The 25412-nt window shown below is 38.1% G+C and overlaps 1 long non-coding RNA gene across 1 annotated transcript in view; it reads left to right on the top strand.

The window, feature by feature from the left end:
* LOC147044458 (uncharacterized) overlaps positions 1-22881 on the top strand; it is a 32411-nt gene extending 9530 nt beyond the window's left edge. Inside the window, exons 2-3 of the long non-coding RNA XR_015068432.1 lie at positions 21041-21105; positions 22479-22881. This is a non-coding gene — a long non-coding RNA (uncharacterized LOC147044458). The remainder of the gene's footprint in view (positions 1-21040; positions 21106-22478) is intronic.
* Positions 22882-25412: the final 2531 nt, after the last annotated feature.

Below are 25412 nucleotides of genomic sequence, written 5' to 3'. Positions count from 1 at the left end.
AATGGCCGTCCTCTGATATCTATAAAAACTGTTGGCTTTTGTCTGTTTAATTCATATTCCACAAATGGAACATGAATCAGAACATTGTAGTTGTAGGCTGCAGACAATATATTTTTTTATGCTCATCTGAGGTTTACATTTGTTGCAGCCAGTCTGAAAAAAACTACTGTATGTCACTCTCTGCCCCCTCCTTTTATTTCCTCATTTTCCCGCACTCATCTAAAATCTTCATTCCTAATTAATCTTCTTTATTAATTTGGGATGGAGAAACAAAGAGGGTACTGGATGGGCAAGTGAAGGATGAAAGAGGAGTGGAGCATCTTACCATCTGTATTCCTTCCCCGCAGGGTAAAAACGATGCATAAAAGTCCTTTGTACTCTGTCGTTTAAAAAAAAAAAAAAAAAAAAAAAAAAAATGAGAACGTGGATGATTTGAATCTTGCTATCCAAATAGCACTACCCTATATATCGTCTATTTTTACCCCAAACGTTTCTACCCATTGCATTTATGTATACATCACGGTGTCCATAGTGGCTCTGACATCCAAGGGACCAAAAACAAGTACGGCTAAAGGCTGACAAGTTAAAAGGTATGGAAGGGAATGTAGGAGAGAGAGCTTTAACAAGATGCCATTAAAGATTCAAAAGCAAACAGTCGTAAAATAGTGAGCTCCACCAGTACATTTTATAAGTCCATATAACATTCTTGTAAAAGTATCAGCGTCAACTCAAACATGGACAGTGACAAGTAAAAAATTAACATGCGTGTATCTGTCTTGAGAATGCGCCGGAATGTATTGTTAATTTGCTAAATGTAATTGTAGCGTAAATGTAAAAGCATCATATAACCAAATAGTATTTTTGAAGCATCTGGTTTCACATCCTAACTTAGAATTTATTTTATTCTAATTTATATTCATTTATAGTTTACATTTATTGTGCAACAAATAATGCATTTACAAAGTTTTGATGCAGGCTTTGTCCTTGAAGGGCACCTAAAGCATATTTGGAATTTCTGTCGATCCGCCGCTACTAAAAGTCTCATCACAAAAAAAAAGGACAAAAAGGAGAAACTAATTTGGAGTGCAGAGATTGGTATTCATTGTCCGATTTTGGTTCAATCAGCATTGTCATACCCTGTCGGGAAACAAATACACACAAACTGAATGCTAAAGCGGGTGTGCGGAAACACTCGAGCGTCAAAGCATCTGTTGCAGTCCTTCAATTAATTTTACTCCTCGATTGATGTTCACACTTCCTAACAGATGTTAGCGTTTTTAATTTATGGACTTATTTAACCTACCTCTATTAGACACGAACCCGTGCTCGATTAGTTTTGTTGAACCTCAAATGAACTTAAATGTTTGCTGAGGAATTTATTCTGATTGATAATCCTGAAAAATGGATTCCTTTATGATATTCAGCTCTGTGTTCTCAGTTGAGCTATACTGTAAATACATGTATTGTTGTTAGATTATTATTTTTTTATTTTTTTTTTTGCTTAAGAGTCAGATTGACACGTTTAGTTTATTCATCGTTGGCAGAGGTTTGCACCCGGCTGATTTTTTTTTTTTTTCCGCATCTTGTCTTCCGTAATTATGTATGCAAATGACATCTTGTCTGAAAACGCTCTCCTCTTTGAAAATCTCAATATTAATGAACCTACGCATACGCACGTACACCTGAGACGAGCGCTGACCGACCGCAGTGACATCGGCTCCTAACATGATAATTGTCTTACCGCCTAAGCGGAGCGCAACCATCTGCAAACTCGGCTTAGCCCAAACGTTGGCTGTTTAAGATGCGGAAAGCTTGGTCTTCAGCAAGGTCACACCGCTTGTCCCCCCCCCCTCCACCCACCCTCTCACTTCAGAAGAGAGCGAGGAGCTAATGTGACAAACTGCTCTTGATGCCTGATGACATAGGACGTATTAGTGTGTGGGTGTAAGAGCAGCAAAGACGAAAAGAAAGAAGTAAAACTACACAAATAAAGCTGGAAAGGGAGGGGTGATGTTTCCTCGACCGCCATAGTTTTCTCATGCATGGCTATTTATTTCCCCATCATGGATGCAAGTGCACATGCTCACTGCTGATGGCCTTCAGTGATTGCTTGTGGAGACACTGACCTGGAAAGAGATGACCAGGCCCCAACTCCCAAATGAGCATGTTGTTGTGTGTGTGTGTGTGTGTGTGTGTGTGTGTGTGTGTGTGTGTGTGTGTGTGTGTGTGTGTGTGTGTGTGTGTGTGTGTGTGTGTGTGTGTGTGTGTGTGTGTGTGTGTGTGTGTGTGTGTGTGTGTGTGTGTGTGTGTGTGTGTGTGTTTCTTTGTTAGCCTCTTTTTCTTAGTCTCTTCCTGAGTAACAATTTGTTCCAAATAGGTTTCACTTTCTTTGTGAATCTTAATTTTCCCTCTGGAATTGAATAAAAGCCTTTGACTGCCTTTCTACAAAGTCGCATGCAAATTTTGTTTTTCTACACAATTAATACCCGTGTCCTCGATGTGGAGGGTTTCTAATAGTTTTCCCCCCTTCTATGTAGATAATTATAACACGTATAAGTGAAATGGGTATCATGGCTACAGGGATGATACAGTGACAGTACAAGCTACAATAACAAAGATTTGTCAGTGTGAATCAAAATTGAATTTGTGACTGATTGCAGATTGGTTGTCTTCATTAAATTAATGCTAAGGAGGATGCTGATTGGCGATAAGTGGTGTGAATGACTAATTATCACTTGTGGCCACTTGAGTGTGAATGGCCCCCTCGATGCTGAATCCAAGCACTCTCACACAAACAACATCCAACGCATAAAAAAAAAAAAAATCGACTTTTGCACTGCCAAAGCTGCTGATTGCTCCACTTGGACAGCACTAATGTGTGGCTCACACTGCCCCAATCGGGTTTGGGGAAGAATTGCAATTCAGCCTGCTTCTGCCAGCCGCAGCAGCAAAAGCAACACTCGTGACTTCCCCACTGTGGAATGACGTAAAGCTCTAGTGGTGTTCCTACTTCCACTTCAGTCTGAGTACTTTTACCACTTCTGACAGACACACACCAGATAAACTGTTCCGACTATTACATTATTCAATATTGTATTTGCGCAGAGAGTTTATGCTCTCACATTTCATTGCGGGCAAAGCTGCTGTAAAGTTGCAAGATGAAATGAAATGAAATTAACCACCAGCAGGATTCTTTCCAATCGCTCTTTATCAGCATGTCATTCACTCGTTGGGAGAAAGGGGGAGGGCGGGAACCGTGTTAATGTGATATGACTTGGCTGTGTTAGCTTACCACAAAGCAAACAGACATGATCCATCAAAACACACACACACACACACACTCCACCATCTTGATCTGAACACAATCCAGTAGAGGCTGCCAACAGCAAAGGTCGAACTGCAATCATTCATTAGGCAACCCCCCTCCACCCAAACACACACACATAGGAGCTGTCATGCACCTGCTTCACACGTTATTGAAAGATGTCTGCAAAACTTGACAGGCAAAGTAATTGACTATTAATTTCCCATTGGCTGTATGCAATCATTTACACACAGCAGCATATAAAGGGTTACTTTACTTAGCTGATGAATACGGGCTCGGTTTCTTCTTAATCTTAATTATTTGTTTTCAAAGACAATTTGAACCTTGTGAGAACATTTGGAGTTATGATCTGTTTGATTTATGATGGGAGATTTCTGTGGGCAGAGCTGAATAATGAACTGTTTACAGGGTGTGACAAAGTATGAGCATAGGAAATTTGAAATTTTCCCACGAAAGTGTAATTTTAGCATATATAGATGAAATCCAGTGTGAGTGATTTTATCGACTTTAATAGCCATGATTTTATTTGAAGAAAATGCAAAACCAACAAGTTACAGGATAGAAGAAAATCTATGAGGCTGACATACGAACCCATGCATCCATCATATTAAAACTAATAAGACAAAAAGTGCCAAGAGGCAACAACAAAGCAAAATAAACATCTGGCAAACATTTACCGAGTCACAGGAAAGCTTCAACCACACAAGACAACACAAAAGAAAAGACTGGTAGGGGAAAATACCAAGATAGATTCACGATTGAGGGGCTGTGCATGTCTGTTTGCTGAGTCCTCTTGTTTCAGAGTGATTAGTCAAAGCACTGAGTTTGACACAATGAGATCAACCCAGCTGAGGAGAAGGCATACATTACTATTCTAGGCCATCACGCACACCCTCACACACATTCGATGAAGCACAAATAAAAGTATATGTGTGCTGACAGAGATTTACAATGATGCACAAGCCTATTAGGGTATGCAGGTGTTTTTATCAAGAACACACACACACACACATGCATGCTGCATTCTTTTGGGTTTCACTTTGCCTTTGTCCTGTAGCTTTTATCTGCTCCGTTCAGCCCATCCCCAGCACACATTGACTTTAATACATCCTGCATTGGCTGCCTCCTCCATACTCGTCATGCCTTTGTTTCCATCTGGGGGCAACATTTATCCTCCTCACGCTCCCGATTGCCATCAACACTTTGCCCCTCCTTTCTCCCAAAACCTTTTGTCAACCCCTTTACACACCCTTCCTCCTTCCCCGCACACTTTTGCTTACTCGTTTTCTTATCACAGTCGACTTTTGTGGACCAGTCTGAAAAATGCAGTGCTCGTTGTTCTCCCTGTTTTGGTTTTAATCCCAATCTGGCTTTCCAAAGCCCTTTTGTAAATGTGTTTCTGTAAAGGTCATCAGAGAGTTTGAAGTTCACATTAAGTTCAAGCCCTGGAGGAGTATTTATGGATGTATGGTATGTTTTCCCAAATGTTGCACTCTTTGGTGGAATAAATAATCTAATTTCACACCTTGTATGTCTTAAAAACTAACAATTAGTCACACAAATTAAAAAAGCGTTTAATATAGAACGAGAACACTTTAGTCAATACAACTATGCCAAACAGAAAAAAAGGTAACTAATTAAAACATTAAAATAAATAATAAATAATCTTAAAAAAGTTTTAAGGTATGACCTACATAATTTGTCTGAACAAAAGAAGGCTAATAAATATTCATATGTTTTAATATTTATATTTAATATTTGTAATTGTATTATAATTAATGAATATTTATGATATAATAAATAATAACAAAAAATACTGCAATTATTGTATGTGATTGCAATATGTATTTGCTGGCTTTCATATTTATTTTTATATATCTAAGAAATAAATTTTGGTCTTAGTTGTAGAATCAAGGGGGGGGGGACGTTGAATAATAATCATCAATTGCCATTTGAAGAATATGACCAGTTCTGACCGAATACTCTGCTGTTTTGAAAGTCGAAATGTCGGCAAGAAAAATCAACCACTGTGGGGCCTCCTTCAAAATAAAAGCTTTCTGGGGCTATTATGCAATATGTGTTATGTGCTAAGTGTTTCTTTTGAAGTTAGTTTATACGGTCGGTGACTGTGCAGCTGTGTTGATGCTTGCCATGTCAGCTGTGTCATATCGTAATTTTCCATCTCAGGATATATGTGTGAAGATCGGCCGCGTCTGGTTTGACCGAAGCACTGCTGCGTTTAAAACATATAAGAGAAATAATTCCCGTTTCATTGAGCCTCATTCAATTGGACACGTTGTGCTCCTATATTCTTTGGTTAGAGGATCTCTTTAGCAAATATTCATATTTCTGTATTTATATGTACAAATGGTTCAATTGTACATGTGTAAATTTTTTTTTAGGTTGATATAAAAGAAATATAAAATATGCTGGGATGAGTTCATAATATTGTGTAAAACACTAGAAGCTATAAAGACAAATTATGGACATTTACTTTAAGACAGTGTGCCAAAAAAAAATGGTTTATAGTAGTCCTGTTTATTAGCAGCAACCTTAACTGCAATATAATCTCCTTTTAGAATGTGAATGAAAGTAAATCGTTCCACTTTAAGTGAGTTGTAGCGATGACTCATCGCACCACTCCCGAGAATTTGCTCTTCTCGCATCCGACGCCATCTACCAACACTGTTACAGAAGCTCATTTTGCCTAAAGACATTGAAATGTTGCATTTTCCGAAGCAATGGATTAACTGTCACTCCAAGCAGTACATTTTTAATCGGGCCACTAAGTTAAGTGCCGGAATGGGGGAATGGTGTTCTTAAATGTGCAGGTGGAGGAAGATTTGCATGCACGTAGTAGATCTGCGTAAAGTAGAAACACTTAAGATATCCAAAGCGTATGTTGGAAAGGTTGCAGCTACACATAGACACGGCGATTATAGACACAACACAAGAGTCAGCAAAATCATTCACTGGATACAAGATAGAGAGAGGGGGGGGGGTGCATATAAACACTCACTTTGCAACACATAAACACAAAATGTGCACCTAGCAAGGATGAGGTTGACTTCTCTGATATTAAGCTGAACATTCATCCTTAGAAATTGAATGTCAATGTTTTACAAGATGCCATCAACACTTTGATGCGTGCATCGGGTTTGGTGTGTGTGTGTGTGCACACAATTATGAGTATCTGCTGCTGGCATCATTACAAATTCAATAAGAGTGCATCATTTTCATTTGGCCATATGTCACATGTTTAAATTAAATTACATGAAATTACATTACATTAAATGCCAGTTAATTGTTCCTAGAGAGTATCCCCCCCCCCCCCCCAAGGCTGAGGACAGCTTGAAATACAAGGTACATTTGAAGTAATTTCCAGATGTTATTATTCTTTTTTTTTGTTTTACTTAATATCGATCCATCTTATGGTCCAATCACAAGATAGACATAGATAAATAGAACATCTGCTTTGGGTCGGCACATCGACTAAATTTCCCAGAAGCAGATGCTGACAAGATGATTTGAGCTGTCTTCCATCTGGCGTGGTCACACATGCAGGAGCGATATGCTTCAACCTGCACATTCTTCGTAGTAGAGACGAAAAAAAAGCAAGAAGGTCGCTTGGTCGATCGATTTATGCCTTTGCGTGAAATGAAGTGTGATGACACGTTTTGAACATGTCAAGATGATGTTTGTCCAAAATGTTTATGGCTATATTGGCAGCCTCAGCTTTAAGTTGTGTAATCATAACAAAAGCTCCAATCTTTGATAAGTGTACATAAAAACTAAATTCTATACATTTATGGAATCAGTAAGCCAGGATTCAAACCCCGACCAGAAAAGTGCGAGGCTGACCTGCTACCCGCCCATGATAAAACGGCTTCAGCACTAATGTTAGGGCGAAGAAAATGTTTCAGTGATGCAGCTGACTTGTTTTCACCTAATGCGGGATACATGTTGGAGTTTGTGTTGTGAAGAAGCATTCCGGTGTGTGTGCGTCGTACATGGCTTGAGAAACCGGCAGCCAGTGGCAGTGTCACAAAAGATCTCATCAGGAATCGAGTCAAGGAGAAGGAAGGGAAGGGAAGAGAAGAAAACATGGAGGCTGGGAATAAAGGGAAGCTGGATTGTTGACGAAATGTTTCCTTTTTGTCTCACCGCAAAATATCTTTGTTTTTTTTTGTTGTACTCGATCAAGGAATAGCAAACTCGTATGTTACAATTATTGGAATAAGACAGTTACGTCCTTGCGTCGTTCCCGTGTTCACTCACTAGAAGAACCTCGGAACGTATTTAAAATCGTACATATTTGTGTTCCATCGTAATGATAACAGACACATCTCCCGGCCTCCGGATATAATTCGGTTTTTCGGGATGGGAAGTGAAGCGGAAAGCTTTTTTGTATCTCTGGATATTTTGGTGCGAGGCCTCGCTTCTTCAACTTTCTGGAGGAACTTTGTTTGAGCAGCGGTTGGCCAAAGGGAAAGACGTAAATGAGGCGATGGATGAGGTGGAAGATCAACAGAGATGAAAGGATGAGACAAGAGTAAGGGGGGGGGGGAGCAAGCGGTGGGAACAATGCTGAGAGGTAGAGAAACCCAGAGCAGATGAGGGATGACAAACACATGATAGGTCAATGTGACATCACGGGAGGCAATGGGGCAGCCATTTAAGAATAACAAAAGGCTGAAGCGAGTAAAGGTGATGAGCATTACAAAGCTTCATGACTCCAAGATAAGGGTGAAAGTGGAGATTTGGAACATGTGTGTGTGTGATTTGAACACTTGCTGAGGCAGAGAACACAATCCGCTGTTGTTTTACCATTACTGGAAAGCAGCGTCACTGTTGACAGACACGCAAAAGCCATTTCTTTTGGGATTTCTGCTGACAGAACTGCAAACGGATCACATGCAGCTGTCAAGTGAAGTCTGAAGAATAGAAAGTGCTTTTTAATTTTGAGAAGCTTTTTTTTTTTTTTTTTTTTGTGCAAGTTAACCCAAGGGACCTGAAGGGTTTAATTAAGCAATAAAACATTACGAGAGCGATTGAATATTTTTTGTATTGAGAAATATTATGAAAATATTTTTTAATAAATTTAAATAAAAAATAATGTTAAAAATAAAACATTTACGAGAGCTAGTGAATATTTTTTGTATCCAAAAATCTTGGTGAAAATTCTATCAATTAATCAAATATTAAAATTAAATCTACAAAAGAGAAATAAAAAACACTACGAATTTGTTTCCTTTATTATATTATGGCTGATCTTTTAAAAGACAGTTAATTGTTTGAAGGGGCAAATCGATGAGAATGAGTTCACGCCAACAGTATCTGCATCACTGGCATCTTCTTCAAAGTTCATCATCATGCCTTTGTTCTTTCGACTCGCTCTCGCAAGGTCGTGCACTTTCCACTCGCGCTGCGCGAGGACTGAATGTCAATGATAAAAAAATTCTCATCACCTCTACGTTCAACTTTGATTTATTGATGTCATGAGCAATTACATGAGGAAAATGAGGAAAACAAAAGGGAGTTGTTTTTAAATGACAGATATTGGAGCTTCGTATTCTTTTTCATATCCGAGCTCGGGTGAAGCGATGAGTGTCAATGTGAATATCTACAATGAATAAATATTGCCCAATCAAATTGTCACTTAAGAGCTCATTTAATGAGACGTGGCGGCGGTGTAATAATCATAAGGAGCTAACAGCAGAGCTTGAGCTGCAAAGTAAATTAGGCTATCCATTCTCATTCTCATCTACTTATCACGTAACACACACACACAAATACCGCCACAGATTCACACACAAGATCTTTTTGCTGAGTGATTGTCCATTGTGCTGCAATAGGAAACTGTCAAGAAACACACACGCACTCAGCAGCCACTTTAATAAGAATCAAAATCTGATTTATAGGGCTGCAAGCATTGGTGGAGTTAGGATTTTTTGTTTTCCTTCTTGGATATCTCAGGTGATTCAAAAAATACAATAAGAAAATTACAAAGCCCCAAAAAAATCTTCAGAAAAATGCTGATAAAGATTTATTGTCTGAACTTATCGAGGCGGGAAAAGAATCCCAGAAAAATCTGAAAATACGCAAAAGTCAATTATCTGGCCTGGCACGAGCATTTTTCAGTGGGGGGGAGGCCGTGCCCCTGCTGCCCCCACTCTAGCTCCGCCACTGCCTGCGACTCAACTCAAATAACCTTAAGTTTCTTTTCAGCCATATAAGCGAACCAATCGTATAACCTCGTTGGTAGAGGGAGCTTTCTTAAACTCATTACTGTCAGCGCTCTTTATTTTATACGAGCAGGCTGAGGACGGACAGCGTGTAGGTCAAACGCAAGAGAGAAGGAAATACATTGTCTTGGGTAGAGCGTCTACTTGGAGCCTCTGGCTGAAAAAGTATTTGCGGGCAATTTTCCATCGCAATCGATTATGTAAAACTTCATAAATGAAACGAGGGTGAGCGGCAGGTACACACAAGGCTGGCGATTTGTGAAGCCGTAAAGAGGAAATGTCAATTCCGTGCTTCATTCTACTTGAAGGCCTTCGTTATTGGCGGCTGCTTTTGCCAAAAAGAGAAGACAGATTTAATGTTACTCAAATGCATCATTTTACTGCTGATGACATATTTGATCATTTATTGTTGACGATGTCTCTTTGAAGCAAAACACATATTTTGATCCTCACTGAACTGCAATTTGGTGTGACAGTGTTTAAAGCTTTCCAGATGCACCTCCAATGTGTTCAATTCTCATTCCGTTCATTTATGTTTTCCTATCTGGGGTTTCAATCAAACATAATGTGTTTGTACTCCAAAAATGTGTTTTGGGGCGGATTATGTGCTGGCTTTTTTTTTTTTTTTTGGCAACACACGTCGTCAGAAAATTCAGCTCGAATGGTTTCACATTATCCCCCCGAAATTGGTTCTCTGGTGCGTGTGTAATTGTCAAATGGTAACACAGAAGTGGAATTCGAGACAGAGGACAAAGTGGAAGAGACCATCAGACAGATGTTAGAAATAAAGTTGTGGAAGCAGCAAAGTGGAAAGTTGGAGCATCTTTTTGGCAAATGCTGTCTTTAAAAAAAAAAAAAAAAAAAAGACACAGTTGGACAATCCGGCGGTGAAAGTGGGAATCAATGTTTACATCATGCCGGATTAATAAAATATGACTCCTTTCTTCAGTTAGTAAAAGCCACTTTTGTACAGACGCTGGAATTGTTTTAAAGCCGTCGGGCTTTTGTTGTCGATTTTTTTTTTAAACTCTCTGGTCCAAATCACAAATCTACTAATGACCGGATGGCACCATTATGGCAAGCCTTGTGTGTCCAGTCTGAAGTGAATGTGTGTATTAATGTTTGTTTACTTTTCTTCCAATGTCTTTGGGCAAAGCCAAACTGGAGACTTTTGCTTGCACTTGCTTACAAGTGTGCAAATGCACACGAGGTCATCAACACTGAACGAATGTGACATGGTTGTAATTTTAGCTATGCTGACTCGACGGGGATCGCCACTTCTCTCGTCTACGCCGACGGCTTATGATCACGAGGGTGCTTTACGTCAACCTCTGCCCTCAGCAAAGTCTGTTTTGCTTGTGTGTTTACCATGTCGCTTCTCCCAGGGTCTGGTCATGAAGGGTTCACATCATGCTTGTGATATGAGTGCTGAATGGATTCGAAATTCAACTCTCAACACATCGATGATCTTTGACCTTTAGAGGCGGTAGAAATTGTGGTCTATTTTGAGGTGATGATCAAAAAATATATATATTTGCTGTGTAGCAATACAAATGGGAGGATTATTTTTTTGAACGGACACGGAGTATTTTTTTTTTTCTATTCGCGTGGTATTTTGGAGGTGATCGTTGCACTTCAGTGCATTCAAAATCTGTAATTAAAATAAATTAAAATAATTGTAATTAAAATAAAATAAATAATAAAATAAAAAAAATAACTATAGTTCATGTTTGAATTTGTGGATTTTACCTATGTAACACGTTTAAGCCTGCACACAACTTATAGTATATCTGCCTATGCGTGTTTGAATTTGTGTGTGCGCGTGTGTGTCCCTTCCCGCTAAGGTTGTGTTTGTGTGGCACTAAATAATGACTGTCTGAGCTGCATGCCTCCTGGGCTCTTCCGACCCTACACGTAAACACACTGCACTCCCAAACACACATATACAAATACATACTGGCTAATTCTTAAATGTCAGATGACTTCACTCCTGGAACAATATCTGTTGGGTCCAGTTTATTTTTCCTCTTCTGTAACCTAAATAAATGTCTTAGTTGTAAATAAATGTGTTGAAAATATTATTCCCTCAGACCTACAAATCAAGTCCACAAAGGGTAAATTTAGTGAATCTAGATTTGTCTAGTCCCATCTTTTTTGATGAAATCTTTACTTATCAAGAGTTCTGACATTTAATTCGGTGCTCGTTCTCACACAAGAGAAATGAGCGCTTCTATTTTTTTTTTTTTTAACAAGCACATATTCACCTCCCACTACCTGCTGCTCCTCAGCGGCAGGGAGATAACATTATGGACACTGGATTACTTTCTTTATAGAGCCTCTCAGCTCCTGCTGCAACTCCTGCTCTTCCACGGCCAGATAATAACTCCTGATAACTTTCATATTAAATCTGCACTGGACACATATTGGTGTAGTCTAAATTGGGTGTGCCAACGCAGCTCGCCCGTGATGATTTATATGAAAAGAAGCGCTCGTGGCTATTTCAACACATTAAGGCATGGTAAATTGCATATTTATATACACTGTATTATGTCAGCCAATTATGCATGTAGTTTTTTTTTTTAGTATTTTATACAACTGTGTAAAGTAAATGTAATGTCTTGTAAATTTCACGCATACAGAAGAGGCTATTAACAACTTTTTATTTTTCCTGTAGTTGTGTGTGCTTGTTCATGTTTGTGTGCAAGAGAGACGGAATGTCTTAAATATCATTCTTCTGTCTGTCAGTGTCGTCTTGGGTCACAACAGAATAGCACAAAAAGGACAAGAGAGGAATAAAAGTGACAAATGAACCTGTCCATCTTCTACTCACACATACACATGCGCATGCAGGTGGCTCATACATCAGCGACCTGATGGAAAAGTGACTGGGACAAACCAACTGGAAAAGTGACCTCCTGGTTTATGGTGGATGGAGGTGAAGATGAGTCAAGTACCCACTTCTTGCACATTGAGCTTATTTTTGTTTGAGTCTAATTATTTCCCATGTAACATTTCATTTTTCAAATTGAAATTTTTAAAGCTAATCTTTCAACATTTGGCTACACGAGTCAACTAACCGGTTTCTTTGATAGCTAAAATATAGCCTGTTATTAAATATGACTATGTTTAGCCTGTGAAATATATTTTAAATGTAAATGTAACAAATGTGTTTGATTTGTATTGTTAATTTTGGCCCGTCTATGGTAACAAGAAGGAGGCAGATGGAATGGCAATTGTCTTCATTTCATACAGCAATGATTGGGTTATTTTCCAATCGCTGAGCGTGAAATCATGATCAACACAGGGAGAGACAGCGGGAGAAAAGAGTCGTTTTGTTAACGAGAGATTTTTCCAAACCTTCCGCATTTCAATCCAAATTAGGTTAAGACTTTTTACTGATTTCCTTTCAATCTTAACTCCTCTTCCAGATATTTTCTACTGATCTTGCATAAGCACTGCACAGTTTGTTTGTTTTTTCAACCATGCTTGATTTGTGCTTTGTTTCCACCCTTTTGAGCCCGACGTCAATAATTTACACTCCATTGTTCATGTGACAAATTTTGATTTACTCTCCCAATGTTTGCACAGTTTTAATATGCAGTGTTGGAAGATGAAATGATGAATGAAAACTGCAGCAAAGGTCTGGTGTGCAACTGTGCAGAGACTATTAAAAGGGGAAAACGGTGGCCGTCGGCCAGTGGAGTGATGCAGAGGTTAGTAACTGTCCCGTAAATACGAGCACAGTGATATCGGATATGAATCATTCGAAAGTAGTAGTAGTAGAAAGTGGGGAAAAAAAGTCCAATAAAATATAATAAAGGAATGAGATATTAAAATGATGTCAGAGTCACTGAGTATGGAGAATGACTGCTAAAGATTCTGGGTCTGTTAAAATGTTCCACTGAATCCTAAAATGAACACAGATCGGTAAATCTGAGATTGAGACAAATTCCTAGCGGTGGTATTCTGAATAAAATGGAGACCATCTGATTTTTTTTTTTTTTTTGTTGACTCCATTTTTGAAAGCGTCTCTCAACACGTGGTAACTTGAGGAGCTAAGCTGTCGGGGACAACAATTAATGCTTGAGTTTTGGCCGCAGCCCCTTAATTGCGGTCATTAGCTACCTCATCAGTACTATCAGGGTTAGAAGAAAAACCAATCTGGAGGCATTTGCACACAAGTGGTGTAAAATCCCCTCTAATTTGCTGACAAAGCTTCTGGAAGGAAACATTTGGAATGCAAAAAAAAAGAATGGCCCTAACATTGACCCTTGAGGAACACCGCAAAAGATGGCGAAAGGCTACACAGAATAAAAATGTCAAAATTGTATTCATTGTAGCTCCTTCCTGCTATATTTTAACATACGATTCAAGAGTTAGGGTTAGTTAGCAATTAAACAAACATCACCCTTCTCTCCCATTGCTGACTCCTCAGCCAGTCTCCCTCTCGCTCCCCACTAGTCACACAACCAGTGACAACAAGTGCCCTCTACTGTTCAAAATCCACTACTTCAGCCCACCCCTTTCATCTTTTGACCACTAGGTTTGAAGCTTCATGAAGCTTGACTATAAAACAGTATTGCTAGTCTGTCTTGTATTAAATAACATCATCAGATTACGTCCAGGTTCAACATTACGCTCAAAGAACACTTTAGATCTCGGCATTATCAGAGGGACGAAGACGAATAGATCGTCGCCTCAAGCAAAGAAGAGACGAGACACAGCTGTTGGCTTTGACATTGACTTAGCTTCACCGGTTCACCGGGGTAAACATCTGCCAAAGTCTTTTTTTTTTTTTCTTTCTAATTCATGAGCTCTTTAATGAGTTAATGCGATTGAAAGTGTCGCCATTAGGGATGTCTGAGCAGCAGAATTTTATTGGAGAAGGTCAAGGTAATGGGTTTTTGTTTGGACATAAGCATTGATTATTTTCTAATTGTATAACTTGTTCCATGTTTTGATGACTGGAGTAATCATGCTTACTCAAAATATCAAAACAAATGTGACGTGTCAGTCTTCATTTTTTTGTCTATTGGAAATTGCACGTGTAACCTTTTGATGTGCACGAAGCATAATTGATCAAATACACATTACCTCTGCAGCAATACAAACACACTTAAGATGAAGGAAATATCCAAATGAGTCAAATTTGGGAAATGAAATGGAAGAGTGGCAGTTACTCACGCATGGTTGACCCTCCTCTTCCTCCTCACATCTTTTTGGATATTATTTTGCATTTATAGTCCACTTATTCAGCACAAACTCTCCAGGGAGGTTTTTAAATGTGAGTCAAGTAAAAGCTTATATGTGTACATAACTGACATTACCAGACAAGAGACAACTAAAGCAAATACATGCTTTTCTCATTTGTTTGTATACCTCCAGCTCCTGAAAAAATAATGCAGGACAGGAGAGATGGAGTGCTTCTATTAGCTATGCAGAAAACGAAGAACTGAACTGAAAATATTTTTTTTTTTTAAATGGGATTTATTTTTTCTGCTAGTCTCCATTTTGTTTCCAACAATCCAAAAATCGTCTTCAGAGAGTCAAGCAAAGGAGAATGTACAATTTATAGAGGGAATTCATTAGGATAAGAAAAACTCTGAAATCTGACATTAAATATTGACAGACTTGAAAGAATACTAATAATTTAGACACATGGCCTAGTTGCTTCTGGATTGCCCTTAAAACGCCATTAGTGGTACTCAGCAGCATCTACTCAGTAAACACAAATGCATGCACACAAAAAAAAGAAAGGAAAAAAAAACAGGAAACGGGGTGACATAAAGGTCTGGACATCAGAGAACAAAAAAAAAAAAGTGTCAGCATGACATAACAAGTATACCCGCTGGAAAAACACATACATTTCACAAATTAACACAAAGTCCCAAATGTATTCGTGCATTCCAGAACAAACATGTTTCACACGCATCATGTCCTCCCTGCTCACTGATGCAAATGTGTGTTTTTTTTTATCCTGTGTGTGTTGTGTAGTCTAGTGTACAATAGATATTTACATATATATATATAAAAACAATAAAACGTCATTACAAGAGGTCTACTGATGTGAATAAATGAAATAAGATCCCCTGCAGACAATAATGAGGGATAAGTGAAGATATGCGCGAACTGTACCTGGTCAGCACATACTCAGTAGTTCCTTTCTAAAAACTGTATGTGCAATACAATGCAAGATGGGGATTGTTTGTTTTTTTTCTTCCCCAGGAGTAAAATAGGCCAACGTTGTGGAAATACGAAGCATTTGTGAGGCATTTTTTTCCTGTCCCAAGGTTGCAAAATTGCTGTATACAAGATGTCAACAAGGTTTGAGAGAATCACAGTGGAATTCAGCATGAAATCAAATAGTGAATCAAAATCCACACAGCTGAGATTTAAACCCAGAACCTGTCAGCTGTGAGGCACACGTAGAATCCACTAGGTTCCCATTTTTCTGAAACATTGATATGAAATGTATCAAAATTAACGGATTATTTTTGCAGCATTTTGTAAAACGTCACACACATTTGAGCAAATGTTGGCAGGTCTCCAGTAAGCAGTCTGGGAATAAGCTCAATCAGCTTTCATCACATCTGACTTTCTTTTCTTCACACCTCAGTCTGTCTCGACCCATCTGGTGTCAACTTGCTGTCAGACTGTGTGGCGGAGACACACACACACATGAGCAAGAGAGATGTGCGCAACGGGGAGTAAAATGATGTTGTGTTACACCAGAAAAGATTTGACATGCAAATGGAATCAATCATAATACACTTTATTTTACTTATATTTTCTCTCAATACATTCAAGTCATTCTAATAATAATTGTATTTCATTTTGGATGACAACTGCTTTCTTAATTAAGGAAACAGTGCGTCGGTTATACAAAATGTGTAAATATTTGTTTTCCTGCTATGAGACTAAAAGTTACATTATTATTGGTTGTAAAAAGTGTGAGGAAGTCTTCCACTACCTTCCTTCATTAAGCTATATTTCATTTTTATTTCATCTAAGAAAGATAAATATCCATGTGACATTATAGGATCATCTCTCTGTGCAGAGTCCCCGTTGTTTTTATTCATCGTTGAATTAATGCTCGAATAAGTCATAATAAAAACAATGACGGTTAACAACATTGCTTTTTGCGTGAGTTTGTGTGCATTGTATGTGTGTGCGCATGCCATGAATTGTAAGCCAATCACTGTTATCATAAAAAAAAAATTATAGTCACTGATAATTAGGTGGTAAACAAAGGTGCAACATCAGCAAACAAAGAAAAATGTGAAGGGGACGTGCTTATGACAGTGAAACAGGAAAGTTCCAACAAACTTTGGTAAAATAGCAAACTCTCAAAAGCTAGGAGTTTAATCACAGATAATAAAGATTTTGTAAAATAAAAAAAAATAAAAAGCCACCGAGTTGCAAGAGGTCCGTAAGGAAAAGTGAAATGAGTTGATTTTGGCTATACAGCACTTAGGAGCATGGGGGAGTCTCTATGGAATGTGCCCACTCTTATTCCTTGTTAGAAAATGCACAAGTATCTCAACTAATGCCAGAAGAGCACGACAAATCCCTTGCGCAAAAGCCCCAAAAACTCAAGGTTGGATGGTGCAGCCAGATATAGATAGTGTAATTTCTGGACCAAAAACTGCACCCCAATGTAAACTGCACCTAGCTAAAATTCGGGGGAAATCCTGTTTTGTTCATATATAAGCCGCACTGGACTATAAGCCGCAGTTGGTCTAATGTTTAATTTTTTTCTGTAATTTCCAAATCCCTAAATAAGGCGCACTGGGTTTCAAAGCTTATGCAAAAAGTAGCGACTTATAGTCCGAAAAATACGGTAAATAAAGATTCTAGATCTAGTAGATATACATATTAAGATTTAAATATAGACATGGACTGAGAGATAGATATACTAGATATAGATGGAGAGCACGACGTAGATAAACATAGACAAACATAGACATATAGACAAGATAGAAGTGTTATGATGGACTGTGCATTACTTTTCATTTAATCAGATTAATTTCATCTCACTTGTATTTTGAAGCGTCTTTAAGATGACTCTTACAGCCCACACTCGGATTTCAGTGCGATTTGCAACTTTTATGTCAGGCATGAAAGAAGTGCCTAAATGCAATTTTCAGTTTACTCGAGCAGCGGTCCCTGGGGTGATGTCAAACCGTGTAGGTGCGGACAAGAGCTTGTGGCAAACTTTAGCGAACAGTCTCAAAGTGCTGGATTGGCGGTTCCGAGGGCAGGAAATGAGTGCGGGATGGGGCAGGGGGACCAAGGAGAAGACAGTGAATAATTTCATTGGACGGCCCAGTGAGGCACAGGTTGGGTCAATTATAACCACCTTTTCCTCTGACCCTGATTATTACTGCCGCTGCTTGGGACTGCTGCGGCTGTCAGATACTTTGTTCTGGGACTGTAAATAAGCGTGGGAGTCCATGTCAGACCGAGGTTGAGCTATAGTTGACCAACGTCCAAGCTAATCAGGATGGAAAGTATCCCCAACAAGGCCACCGGTGGAGCAAGAGCATGTAATTAGAGCTGGGAGCAATAAAGCCTCGCATACACGCAATGTGAACAACGCACAAAATAGCGCCGGTAATTACTCTCTGATGACAAAAAGAGCCAGTCTATGCAGAACCCAGAGTTATTACCTGAAACACTTATTTAAATAAGGAGGACGGGAACACTGGGATGTCGAGAAGGGAAGAGGGGGGGGATTTGGGGAGTGTAATCACATCTTAATGGCGGGGAGAATATTAACAGGGTGTGGAGGCAGCCTCAAGGGTAAATGCAAGTTTCATCCAAAATTCAGCTGTAGGTGGAGAGACGTCCCCCACCGTGTACACGTGTGTATTTTAAACTGTACGCCAGTGGTTTCTTGTTTCGTCTGTTTTTATGAATTTTTCGATGTTTTTATTCATTTGCACATTTTCTTGCATAAATTGTAGCGAGGCAGCGCAAGGAAATGAAGTACAAATGTTTTGCAGATGACTGCAGTTCGAAAAGGGCACTTGCGCCGTTGTGGGTGTGAACACAGGTGGCTATTAAATTCAATGAAAGAAAAACGTGCGCTGGAGTAGAAAATGGAGCCCAAGTCTTTGATTTGGGGGATTAAAATTTCATCAACCTTGAAGTTGAGCCTTTTAACGATCAATAAATATTGATGGTTTAATCATCAATATTTTATTCAATCCTCGGAATAAGTCAACAGTCATCCAAAAAGTTTCTTGAGATTATTGACACATTTCATCCTTGAATGAGAAAAACTTAATTTATGGCTTAGTTTGGTCAATTGTATCGTAAATTAATTTGAATTAATAATAAACTTAATCATGCTCCGTTTTCATTGGCAAACAGAGAGGTATTATTTTAACCATGTGTCTAAGCTGTTTCTAATATTTTGCTCCTCTCAAGTTGCAGACTAAGATCACAAAGAAAATGGAAATACCTTATCCTATGGTCCAGTGCGGTTCTACTGCTCCTCCAAACACTATAAAATGGATATATACCCTAGATAGACTTTACTGACCCCCCCGTGGCAAATTAAAGAGCAGAATGGGACTCATTGTGAGAATAGGATAAGAAAACTTTAAGTGTTCCGACACTATTCTAGTGATTGTGTTTTTTTTCCTTTGCAATTTACAAGATAATTGTACCCATGTCTCATTTATTTTATTAAAAAAAATCCTCTCATCAGATTGAGTATAGCAATATTTGCTCGGACCACTTGCAGAAAGTGCAGCAAAATGTGTGTTAAGCAGTAAATTGGTGCTGATACAATTGCGACACTCTTGTCTCTTTTTGAGTGGTGTGGTACGCAAGCATTTTACAACCTAAAAACAAATACGTGCGCCAGCATTTTAAATAAAGCCAAATAATTTGTCTTAAAAGATCCTTAGATTATCTATTTAAATGTTTGAAAACAAAAAAGCTCTTAGAGACTAAAAGCAATGGATTGTATTTCAAATAAATGCACTGTACAGTATATAATAAATGTATTGAGTAGAATTGTCTTTAAAAAGTTTAAGCCATTTTAAAATTCTGTAAGGTTTGATCATTACCTGTGTTTGTAAAAATACAATATATAATCTGTCCCTAATTGTATGTTCCTGTCATTTGCTAAAGAATCTGCATATAGGAAAGCTGGCAAATAAAGCAAAGCGTGGAGAGTCTCTGTTGCTGAAACGCACCAATGTGTTTAATTACTTATGATTTACTCAAAAGTATCTCCACCATCTCTTTTATTCTTATATTTTTCATCTATGGTTTATTATAAGTGGTAATGGCAAGCAGCTTCTCACTTGACAATCGTGCTATGTTATTTATCCTTCAATAAAAATAATACAGTCCAGTAAATGAGGGGCCTCAAAACATTGTTAACCGATAAGAACAGCAGAGATTGCAGTTTTTCTATTATGCGCTAGACACGCCGGCCGGGAGTCACCGACTGTAATTGCATAGCGATTGTTCATTTCAGTCGCATTCGGCCGCATGTTTTCTTGCCTTGAGGTCTAATCATGACATTTCTGATTTCAAATCTATCTCAAGTGGAATTCAAACCTGACAATATTTTTCAATCATTACGCTTTTTTTTTTTTTTTAGCTTTTAGCTTTATGAACGTGTGTCCTTCCACACACTTATCGGGATTTACCAGTTGGAGGGGGGGGATGCTGTGAATCTGAAATGAAGTCAGTCATATCAGAACTGTATATTAGTCGAGTGGTCGCTGCATAACGTTGAGATGATAGTCGACCGTCAATCAGATGGAGAGGAACCGGGCAAATCGAATCACATGTTCATGAAAGCCTTCATGTTCAGACTAAAAGTGATTCACACTGCTAATGGATGATCAGTAATTGCTGGAAGGACCTCAATTGAGAAATATGATTTTGACAAAGGCCTCCAGCACTAGCAGGCATATTTCACTTGACATGTTATTAACTCACATCGTCTCCTGGCTGTCTGTGGCTGCAATGTTACCTGTCGGCTCGCTACACTTTCTTTATGTGCCCTGAGTTCATTATGTTCGAAGAAAATAAATCTGAAAAAGTTACGTAACTTCTATTAAGACTTCATCTGCTTCATTATTGTGGCTTTATAATAATAGTCATAATGGGTCATCGACTTCTGGATGTAACTAACTAGGCCACGCCCCTTAAAGGCACATGTATGTGTTACAGTATTTTTGTTGTTTATTTTCGGAATAATGGAACATGGTGTTATGGCAACTGTGACAAGAACTTAAAGAAAATCTAATAAAATATTCCAATTTAATTTATATATTTGATATTTTTTTTAATATATTTTTTTATTACTATTTTTAACTTTGAGGTGGAGAAAATAGTTTTGTATTTGTTTTCGTAACCTTGTTTGAACCATTCAGCATTGCCATTAATGCTCCGGGCTCGGTCTCACAAACATACCTTTTTTTTTTTCTTTTTTTTTTTCCAGAGTGCAGAAGTGATCACAGCATTTGGTCAAGTAGCTCTGTCAGGCATGATGCCGCCAACAGCAAGGTCATATTTTCATCATTTATTTATATATTTTGTTTGTCTTTGATGACTAACCTCTTCTGAAGGGATTTCTTACATCCTGAGAGGGACCTTAAAACATTTTGTTTGTGTGGGATTAAAAAAAAAAAAAAAAACTATGCACTCTAATTAGAAATCCTGGAGAAAAACAGAAACATTTAATAAGACGTCAAACTTTTTAATTGCTTCCGAGGGATATATCGCTCACATAAAGGTTTAAAGGGACTGACTCTGACTAAAATCAGTTATTAGCCCAATGACATGAAATAGCCTGAGGATTTTAAACGATCAAATATTTACGTGTCCAATGAGCTCGGATATTAATAGTCTTCTTGTGAGTGATAGTGGTGCTTTAATAGGTGGAAACATTTTTGCACAACTAAAGTATCAAGCGGGCAGTCTAACTGGAGGTTGTTTTTTTTAATTTGATATTTTCATAGATGGGCATCTGCGCCGTTGGGGGTGTGATCATAGCTGACTTGCTTAGCTAATGGAAGGAGCCCCTCACATTTATATTTTAAAAGTTTTTATTTATTTAGTGATTTTGTCATACCAAACTTTGAGAACCGTCATCTTAGATTTTGCTGGTGAATTTTATTAAGTGACAGAAAACATGTTTTGTCAAGGTGGCAAGAATTAGTTTTGTATGCAACTATCAAATCTGTATAAAAGCGAGAAAAACATTTTTGTTTTTCCAAATATTTGACCAATAACACAATAGCTGTCAGGTGCCGTACAAGAAAACAAAAAGAAATTTTGGAAGAATTTTGGAAGAAAAGAAATGATGTTCTTTCCTTGCAACCTCCAGAGAGAACACTTTTTTTTCCTTCTTGCAGTGTGAGAAAGGTGTGTGATGAGTGCAGACGGGAAACAACAAATGTTTGGAGAAGATAGAGGAGACAAAAAAAAAGTTCATGCTTTAGTTCTACCCCCCCAAAAAAAAAAAAAACGATGGAAGAGTGGAAAGTCTAATTAAGGATGAGAGACTCCTACTGTCTCCCTCCTTTCTTTTGTTTGCCTCAGCAAGTTTTACAACCCCCCCCCTCCTTTTCCCCCCATTTACTGCAGTGGCAAGCACATTCCCCCACTCAATGCCTGCAGCATGGGAGAGGGCTGTATAGCTTCTTCTCGCGGGCACACACACACACACACACACACAGATTCCAACTTGTGCATTTTGGGCACGAATAAGCATGCGCATGCTTAATCATGTGTTAACGCAAAAAAAAAAAAAGCCGAGACTCATACACATTGATGTTGCACTGCGTAACGCTCTGTTGGGCAACAGCAGGGGTGCGGAGGACTTAAAGATGACGTGATTCCCTCCCTGATCTCTGCTAATGTGTTTGTTTCTGCAGAGAGATAAGAGCAGCAGAGAAATGAAGGTGGGAATTGAAAAAAAGAGGACAAGTAGGGAGGGATGGAAGGAGGTGAGATCTAGAGATCCCGGAATGCTTCAAGAACATTATTAGGATTCACATCCCAATCAATTTTATTCTTCCATCGCTATCTTGTCCATCAAATACTGGCATCGCTCTCTCGACTGTATTTTTAGGAAATACTTTTCAGTTCCCGAGTTGATCGTTCTTGCGTTGCTCTTTCCATAGATCCAAAGACAAAATGAAAATATTTTCAAGGCTCACTGATGAGTTGTTGAGAAGCATGCACACCTTTTCATATCCATTACTTTTTCCAATGTTCATCTGAGCTCGCACACATCGGAAAAAAATGAAGTTTTGGCCAGCATATACATATACCTGGTAAAAAGTGATGAATAAACAAAGCAAATATTGTTTATTATAATAACTATTGTTAACTAGAATTATACTTCTTCCCACTCCTTTTTCAAACAATGTGTCTTGTTTTTATTTTCTTATTGTTTTAATTTATTTTCTTTAATTTTATTTTCTTTCCTTTTTTATATTGTTAAAAATAATAATAATAAATCAATTTTAAAAAAAAATGCATGCTTAGTCACCAACAAAAACTGCTTAATTATTTGCCACAGCAGTTGTTTGCATAATAAAGAAATAATATCAACAAAGCCCTTCCCTACGAGAATTTCCATATTTTTTCCTCCATTGGATGACACAACTACTAAACTCTTCTACTTTTGATTAGCGAAAACGACTTTCCATCCAACAGTCCCTATTAAGGAATGACATTGCAATAAGAAATGACGGAAAATGATTGAGGCTACAAAGGTTGAACATTAAAAGGTTAAAGAGAAAGAGAACTCCACTGAAGAAGAAATCAATGTTGACATAACCTTCTCTTATGCTATAACTAGCGTACCCTTATGGCCCCTATATATGGATCACACACACACACACACACACAAATATGTACATCTCCCTTTGTTTCCTGTTTGCCTCCTTTTCTCCTAACATGCAACCTTTCCTCTCTCCTAGATGATTTGCAAACAAATTCTGCTCTTAGCTCTGATTTCAAGCGTATGCAATTGAGTGATTCTCCTTCCTGCCATGATTTTAACTATTTACACATAGCCCGTTCGTCACCTGAGCACAAAATGCCTCTCACGTTATATAATTGATTTCAAGCATGTTTCCGTAATTGTGGAGACATAGTGAATAATGCATGGTGACAATATGTTAGGGTACGTTTTACAAACACACGTTTTCTCAAGTGTTGTGCAAAGTTTACAATTTACGCAGAGACATTATCTTTTTGTGTAGATGTAGATCTTTGCTAAATGTAAATTGTCCAAAGAATTTTACTCTATGTAAATGCAGGAGATTAAAGAGGAGGGAAAAGGAATCTAATCCAACTGCTGCATATCGCAAAAAAAAAAAAAAAAATAGGCTGCAATGTATGTCATTAATTTTTCAAGGGATTTTCAACAAAAAAATGATGTGTTGTTGGAGCTGCTCTTGCAATTTCAAGTTGAGCTGTCATGGACAATAAATGCTGTCAATTTCTTGGCTGGTGCTACAAAAAGAAAAGGTGCAAAAAAAAAAAAAGTCACATAACTGACACATTGTACAACATTGAGTCAATGGACAATAAATATATTACTGTACAAATAATATATGTTATGTGCATGCAAGGTCAGAAACTATTTTAAAAATCTGATTTTATGCAGAAATGTACATTTGAATTCATTTAGAATTGTATTTATTTTATTAATGTGAGATAGCTGATTATGAGAAGAGGCGAGAGTTGTCATAGCTGCTTTACTATTTATGTTGTTCCTTTGGTTATTAAAAAAAAGAACGAATTACTAGCTATTAAGATCTTAGACGAGCTGTTTATTCGAAAAAGTCACAGGTGACAAATGTCGTTTCTGAATGTTCTCCTTTTTATGATAAGAGCACTGTTAATCCCTAAGCGGTGAAATTGGGCAAAATAAAAGTCGCTTGAGGCTCGCCTGGTTGACAATTTTGTGTGGAGGCAAGCATCTGCGGTCCTTCTCTTGCATGTTTAGAAGTTGTTTTAAGTGAAGCACTTGCCAGCTGAGATGTTTGTTTGCTAACTGAAAGGTGCAGGTGTTCTTTTGTGTGCCTGCGATGTTGTATGCTGTGCACGCTCAGCAATCCTGAGCTTGGAGGAATGAAATTTTAAAAATTAAACCATGAAATGTGTTTACTCAGCAGTCATCCAACTATTTGTAAGAATGAGGGGAGAAGAGACAATAATGGAAACACCATGAGGATATTGCACAATTCTCCCACACATAAGGAGCAGAAAGTCTCATGTCAAATAACTGCCGGGTGATCAAAACGGGAATCCAAATATTGTCTGCATTCATTTTTATCAGGAGGATAAACTGCTTTAACAAAAATCTAATAAAAAAAAGTTTGGATGAATAATGAGACCATTACATATATAAATAGACAACAAAATTCCAGACTTGACGGCATGGAACCACCCAAAAATGTGAACTGAGACCTGGAGAAGACAAAATCACAAAAGGTCAGTCTGTAAAAGTGAGTTATGATGTTTTGGAGGTCTTTTTCTCCAATATGAGTATCCATAAAGTGTGGCGATATGGGAACAGCAAAATTGACCGGCTGTTATTGCCGTCGCCGCCCGGTTGAGAAGAAAAAAAAAAAAACGCTTGAGAAAAACAGTTAGCAATAGCAAAAACATGAATTGTCTAAATACAGAATAAAGATTATAGGAACAAAAATGTGTAAAATACATGTTGAGTGGAGTCATTTATCTTTGTGATGCCCAATCAACTCGTGTTCTCTGGTGCTATTTCTAGCCATCAAGCATGTTCTCATTGGTACAATATGAGAGGTTATAGGTTAAATGATTGAAAGTGTGCA

The sequence above is a fragment of the Syngnathus leptorhynchus genome, chromosome 16, assembly GCF_054491065.1.
Source record: "Syngnathus leptorhynchus isolate UIUO chromosome 16, UIUO_Slep, whole genome shotgun sequence".
Taxonomy (NCBI): domain Eukaryota; kingdom Metazoa; phylum Chordata; class Actinopteri; order Syngnathiformes; family Syngnathidae; genus Syngnathus; species Syngnathus leptorhynchus.
The sequence above is the reverse complement of the archived record's forward strand: the minus strand, read 5'-3'. Positions and strand labels throughout refer to the sequence as shown.